The following is a 5,499-nucleotide window of genomic DNA, read 5'->3' on the forward strand; positions in this document are numbered from 1 at the left end:
TGATGTTTTCCTTATTTCTGAAGACTCATCCCAAATGACTGCAACCATCTGCTGATGTTTTGTGTTACTGTCAACATGTTAAATAATCTTTAGAGAATACAAATATTGGGGGATTTTATCCATCCAGCCATCCATCCATCTTTCGGGGATGGATCCATCCAGCCATCAATCCATCAGTCTTGGGGTATGGATCCTCCCTAGGGAGGCGCACATGGGTCATTCTTACCAAATGCTTGGACCACCTCACCTGGCTCCTCTCAATGTGGAGGAGCAGCAGCTCTACTCTGAGTCTCTTGCAGATAAATTAACTTCTCACCCTACCTCACCCTATCTTGGCAGCACGACGGCTCAGTGGTTATCACTGTTGCCTCACAGGAAGATGGTCCTGTGTTCAATCCCCGGTTGGACCTGGGGTCTTTCTGTGTGGAGTTTGCATGTTCTTCTCGTGCTTGCGTGGGTTTTCTCCGTGTACTTCAGTTTCCTCCCACAGACCAAAAACATGCATGTTAGGCTGCCTTTGGGCCCAGGCCACCCTTGCAAGAGATCTGTGATCTCAATGGGATTTGCCTGGTTAAATAAAGATTAAGAAATCTCTAAGGGAGAGTCGAGTTGCCCTGCGGAAAAAGAAAAAAACAAATCTTTTTGACAGCCTGTATCTGCAATCTCTTTCTTTCGGTCACTACCCAGAGTTCATGACCATAGGTGAGGGTAGGAACATAGACCGACCGGTAAACAGAGAGCTTTGCCTTACAGTTCAACTCCCTCTTCACCACAATGGACCGGCACAGGTTCCACAATACTGGAGAAGCTGCATTGATCGTCTGTCGATCTCATGTTCCATTCTTCCCTCACTTGTGAACAAAACCCCAAGATACTTGAACTCCTCCACTTGAGGCAGAACCTCACCTTTGACCCGAAGAGAGCAATCCACCCTTTTCCAACTGAGAACCATGGCCTCAGATTTCGAGGTGCTGATTCTCATCCCAGTCGCTTTTTTTTTTCTCTCCAGATAATCTGTGACACATATATGTACAATACAATGGCTGATGTGGCAATATTATTTCTGATTTTTGACAAAAGTTCTGCATAGTTAACAACAAATCAAGGCTGAATTGTACTTTGAATTCAATACATTTTGGTGAATGTTAGTGAAGTCAAATCAGCCAGATTTGGCCAAAGAAGCTGCAGCATTCCCTGCAAAGGCTTTTCAACATACCAAAACTATTTTCAGAATTACAAATGTTGTAAGAATGTTGTAGTATTTTCATTTTTGCAAGTGTAGAATGCTCTGAATGCAACCAATAAACCTAGTGGTTTGTTAAAATCAACATGTTTATTACAGAGTAGTAAAAGTTGAAACTAGATCCTTGCATCTTGTAAGAAACCTTGTGAAAACTTTTCTTAATTCATCACTTTTTCTTCTTTTCTCATAGAGTTAGTAAAATGAGGCTTTGTCAGCACTACTGTATAATTTTCATGTACCCCAATGGTGTCCAGTGTAAGTAATTAAATAATAAAAAGACGGACACTAAAACAAATTTGTAAGAGCTATATCCATATGGGTTATGTTTATAGTAATTTAGATATAACAGGAATTATTCTTGTTTTTACAGAAACAGTAAAACACAGTGTTTCTTAGGGACTAGTTGGCTGGCTCTAAATATTTAAGGTTGAAACGTATCAAAAGCCGCTGCCTGCAGGCTCAGTGGCATGAAATGGAACGGGAATCAGTGTTTAGCCAAGCCATAGATAAATGATTCAAAAGTGCAGCAAAAGTCAGAAAGTGATGACAATCCACATGAGAAAACAACAGTTAAGTGAAGTGAATGTGAGTCAATGACCCTTTACTTCTGCACCAAATCTCATCTTGTTCTACAGACGCCAGACAGTGGTTACCAGGAGTCTGTAAATGCACCGCAGCTCCAGTGAAGGCTGACCCTGTGGGTCCATATTAGTGAATAAGTCAAGGTTAAGGCAGAAGATAACCAGAGCCGACCTGTAAATCTCTGTATGAAATAACATAAACCAGATTGTGCCTCCAATGCATGACCATTCAGCTGCTTAAGTACGTGTCTCTAGAGGACAGAGCTTAGGGAAAATATGCCAAACTGAAAAAAGAAGACATACAAAGCTCACCACACTCCCAACTATATAGATCTTAAAGCAAAAATATTGCAAAGTGTTTTGTTTAGTGATAGCCTTGAGTTGCCAGCTGCTTCTTCTCACTTGTTGCAACTTACACAATTGATCAAAACTAGACCCAGCTAGAATTTTAAAATTCAGGGAATAAGACAAGAATTGTATGATATATAACAGGCTGTAAAAATTCAACTTAAGATGAAAAATCTTGAAATATTACATCATATTTTTATTTGTTTAATAAAAACAATGCCAAAATATAGAAAAGTTATGTGCAACCCCATGTTCACCCTATTACTTCAGAAAATGTAAAACTATTGTTACCAGTAATAAATTAACTGTCTTGTGCATGACATTATCAATCACTGACATTAACGTTGGTTCCATTCACTGAGGTTCATGAGAGGTTCAGACATCTTTAAAAATAAGTGTTTTCATATCTGAGACAAATCTGGTGTTGGTGCCAGAAAAGAAAATTGGGTTAAAGTCTGCAACACTTGATGTTTGACTCTTTTTTTAAACTTTGCATTCAAAAATTGCTGCTGTGTGAACGTTGAGAATACTTTGGTATACAGACAGGGTTGTAGTTGACTTGATGAGTGGAGAGAACAGAGTTCATGAAGTTGCAAAACAAACCCAAATAATAAGCCCTCCACCAACATGCTTGACAGTTCATGGGAGTTGTTTGCTATCATTTGCTGTGTTTAGTTTTTTATTTTTACCAAGTGTGATGCAGTGCATTATAGTTACCCACATCCTTTTGCCTGTTCAGAAAATGTTAAGGTTTGTTTAGAACCAACTTTGCAATTCAATTCAATTGAATTCAGTTTATTTATTTAGTGCCAAGTAAATGGTAAATGGACTGTACTTATATAGCGCCTTTCTATCTTATCAAAACACTCAACGTGCTTTACACTACTATCCGTGCCTCATTTACCCATTCCTACAGCACTCTACTAGATCTCTACAAAGCTAATTGAACAAATCATTCTAAAGAGACTAATCAGAGCTTTATCATGTTCATACACTGATGGGACACACATCGGAGGCAATGAGATGTTCAGTGTCTTGCCCAGGGACACTTAGGCATGCCACAGTTGGTGGATTCGAACCCCCAACTCAAGTCGTCCAACAACAGCAGTGATCTCGGTGTACTGAATAAAAACATTCATATACATAAAAATTCAATTAGTAGCATGTATCTAAGGTAGGGTAGCCAGCAGATGTGTTGAGTCTTCATTTTGTCACAGTTTCCCATCCTGAATAAGCACAAAGGCAACAGTGGAAAGGAAAAACTCCTTCATTACAGGAAAAAACCTCCAGCAGAACCAGGCTCAGGACGAGTGGCCATCTTTTTCAACCGGCTGAGAAGACAGGAAGGAGGAACAATGGCAGGTCCAGAATGGAGGCGAGCAGGTCCCTCACTAGGAGGAAATTTTCAAACTAAAGCTGCGCTGCCATTTTCCAAAAGAAACTTGTACTGTTATAAACTTTGGGAGTGGTGGAGCAGAGGTTGGAGAGGGTTGGCCTGTGATCGGAAGGTCGCCGGTTCGACTCTCTGGGTCGACAACATCAAAACGTGAGTGGAAAATGTGAAACATCCATACCTGCCTCCACCCTCATTTGCCACATTCTGGGCCCTTAGCAAGACCCTTAACCCCACCATCTGCTCCCCCAGGCATCCTAGTTGGCAGTTCTCTACTCCACATGGAGGGCTGTGGTAGCTTAGTGGTCTGTGGTTGTGTCAGGAAGGGCATCCGGTGTAAAACCAATTACCAAGTCTTCGTGTGAGTTAGTTCGATGTGGCGACCCCTGAAGAAGGGAGAAGTCGGAAATAAAAAGTACGGCTCTAAACTTTATTCTTTAACTAGCTACCTAGAACAGATGAACTCTGACATGAAGCAACTGCACCGATATTGTTTTCTGTAAAACATTCTTACTGTAGAATTTGACTCCAAACTGTTTAGACATAGCCCAACAACCCACTCCAGACTGACGAGCATCAGACACTTCTTCTAATAAACCACTGCTGTTGTAGTTATTTTCTGGCTTGGTATTAACACAGTGTGAATGTTCCAAAACAGTGAATTAAAATGTGTTTTGTTTTTATTTGATTGAGGTGATTAAACGTGCTGGAACTCACTTTATCAACTGCATTAAAAAGAACCACTTGACTGCTACGTGTATTTAAGGTTAAGGTTTCTTTATTTGTCATCTGCACCACACGTGGTACATGTGGTGAAACAAAATTGTGTACGCAGGGTCCCAGTTACATCCAACAAAAGTATATACTGTAAAGAAAAACAGTAATAAGATCTAAGATATGAACTAAGAAATACGCTAATCTAAGAAAACACTAAGCACTAGTAGTACAAAAATCATACGCTGAACAACAGCAGCGCCTGATCTGATAGGAACTGGATATTTTGTAAATTATGTAATGATTTTAAAAACGTTAGAAATAAAAAAAGTAATTTTGATCTAAAAATATTTCTATTTTTTCCTCTGTGCATGCTGTCTGTCTTTGGGGTTTATATTTAGCACAAGAATATGGCGTCAAATTTAATCTGACAAATATTTGTACTTGTTGGATGAGTGATCTTTTGGAACAATCTGTGCTAGCATGACGCAGACTGGCCTGAGATCAGAGCTCCAAATGTATTGTTTAATTTATGCTTGGAAAGACGGCGAGACAGAAGCCTCAACACAACACAACTGAACTAATGACTACATCTGGATACATGGAGTCAAACAAAAACCCAGTTGGGTAAGACTGGAGGGGGCTGGGCTGGGGGAGATAAATTTCAGAAGTGAAACAAATGAAGCAACAACATTCTGAGCAGAGAGCAGACAATGAATAAACATGCCTCTGTTTTAAAAGTGTATTATTCTAAGTGGATAGGACAGACTGAGGTCAAGGTCAAGGGCAGGAACCGATTGGGAATTATCATGAATAAACAGCTGTTTGAACAAACACAAGGCTCCACTAAGTGTAACTGAAGTAAATATGAGCAAGAGTGCTACATTTGACAAGATAAATAATTTTCAGTGTTTCTTCCCTAGGTCAATTTCCTTGGCAGGGTGCGCTCATGTTTTCTGGGATTGTTGTCAATGGGGGTTGGGGGTGGAATCGTCATAGGACAGTTGCACTACATTAGGTTAGAGTCGGTAGTTGTCGACTGTGTGTGTGTGTGTTGGGGGTGGGGGTGGATAGAGAAGAGAAGCAGAGTGCTACGTCTGTAGCTTCTTAGCTAGTGTGTCTGTATTGTGCTCCGCTAGCATAGTGCTATGTCAGTGCTGGCAGTTGTTGACAGTGGGGTGTGTGTGTGTGTGGGGGGGGGGGGGGGGGGGGGGGGGGGG

At 40.7% G+C, this 5,499-nt stretch overlaps 1 protein-coding gene across 1 annotated transcript in view; it reads right to left on the reverse strand.

Annotated features, from left to right (window-relative positions):
* Positions 1–5,499, reverse strand: part of arhgef10la (Rho guanine nucleotide exchange factor (GEF) 10-like a) — a 138,876-nt gene that overhangs the window by 13,156 nt on the left and 120,221 nt on the right. The window lies entirely within an intron of this gene.

Source organism: Nematolebias whitei, chromosome 7, assembly GCF_014905685.2.
Source record: "Nematolebias whitei isolate Nwh7 chromosome 7, NemWhi1, whole genome shotgun sequence".
NCBI classification, from domain to species: Eukaryota; Metazoa; Chordata; class Actinopteri; order Cyprinodontiformes; family Rivulidae; genus Nematolebias; species Nematolebias whitei.